Here is a 1719-nt window from a genome sequence, read left to right as displayed (position 1 = left end):
TGGTCACAAGTAAGAAACAATAATTCTGAAAGGGTAATGAAGTGTTTGGTAAACCTTAGAAAAAGTAATTAATCTTTTAATCAGGGAAATGAAATAGAAAGACAATGTCATTGGCTAAGTGTATTAGTTTCTTTTCTTGTGGCTGTGATTAGACCTGACAGAAGCAACTCAAGAAGAAGGGTTTATTGCCCACTCACAGTTTGGAGGTGTAGTCTGGAACATCGGGGAAGTCATGTGGCGGGGGTGTGAGGAAGCTAGTCACATCGCATCTTCAGTAAGGAAGCAGAAAGAGATGAGTAGTGCTGCTTGATTCACGTTCTCCTCTTATTCAGTCTGGGACTCACCTGTGGTGTGATGCCTCTGACATCAGGGTGACTTACCCCTCTTCAAGTAAACCTTTCTAGAAACACCTGCATAGACAGACCCAGAGGTGTTCCCATGGTGATCTATCCAGTCACGCTGACAATGAAAATTAACTATCACAACTCCACCCGTGTCAACTTGACATGAAAGTATATGACTTTAGATTGTAGAATTGCACCTTTGACCCATGAAATCTCATTTTCACTTTATAATGCAAAATGCATTTAGTCCACCTCCCATAGTCTTTAACAGTCCGATGTCTCTTTTAAGACTTGGGGCAATCTTCTGACTGTGAGCCCCTGTGAAATAAAAGCGTTACATGTTTCCAATATACAATGGTACTGAATTAATATTACCCTTGCAAAAAAAAAAGGAAATGGAAGAGTGGCAAAGAAAGACCATACTATTGTATGACCAAAAACTGCCAGGGCAAATAACAACTTCTGCTGCTCTGTGTCTGCCATTTGGGAATCACGATGAAATCTCTGGGCTCTAATGGCTTTCAGTAGCACCATCCCCCCAGTTTTGTCACCTACAGCCTATGTAGCCTCTCTCTTGGGTCAACTGCACCCCATGGTTACAGCTTTCCTCAGCAGACGTTCCACAGTTCTGGTATTTTCAACATTTTAGAGTCTTACAAAACTTAGACTTCATTTTCCGAACTTCATGCAATGCGTTTTCAGAGCCTCCATGCAAGGAGGCTACAGGACACCCGGCTTCAGTGTCATTAAGACCTTGACTCAGGCCTCCATGATCTCCTGGCTCTTGGATCTTTCAGGCCTGCAAAGCCAGTACCACATGGACAATGCTGTCAAGTTCCTACTGCCAACTCAAGATGGGCCCCTTGGACTCCAGCTTCAGTGTTCTCTGTGTGCTGATTCTGGGAAGTACTTCTCAAGGCAGTTAGTTTTGAGCAGAGAACTCTTTCAGTTGTTTTCTCAGTTTAGACTTTCTTCTTTCCAATGAATTTTCATTGTTATAAGTTGAAACCTTCCATGGCTGCGGTCTCACCCTCAGGGCATCTTTCCTATTGTCCCAATGCAGAGAAAGATGTTTGTGTGTCTATTATGTTTTAGAAAAACTGAAAAGTTTAAAGCAAAACAGAGCAAATAAAGAATAAGTAAATAATGACAAATTATTTGTCATAATAATTTTTGACAAAAATGACAAAAAAAAAGCCACACAAGATGGCAAATGCCTGTAGCTTCAGCGTTTATGTAGTTGAGTTTGAGGTCAACTTGAGTTGCATGGCAGAGATAGGGTTTTAAAACTCAAAATGAATCAGAAAGTGGCTGGCATTGCCGGAACATTCATTCTGCTATTGCACCAGTGGGAATATCTTGCCAGGCCAGTTGT

This window comes from Peromyscus leucopus, chromosome X (genome assembly GCF_004664715.2).
Source record: "Peromyscus leucopus breed LL Stock chromosome X, UCI_PerLeu_2.1, whole genome shotgun sequence".
Classification (NCBI taxonomy): Eukaryota; Metazoa; Chordata; class Mammalia; order Rodentia; family Cricetidae; genus Peromyscus; species Peromyscus leucopus.
Note: the sequence above shows the minus strand (reverse complement) of the source record.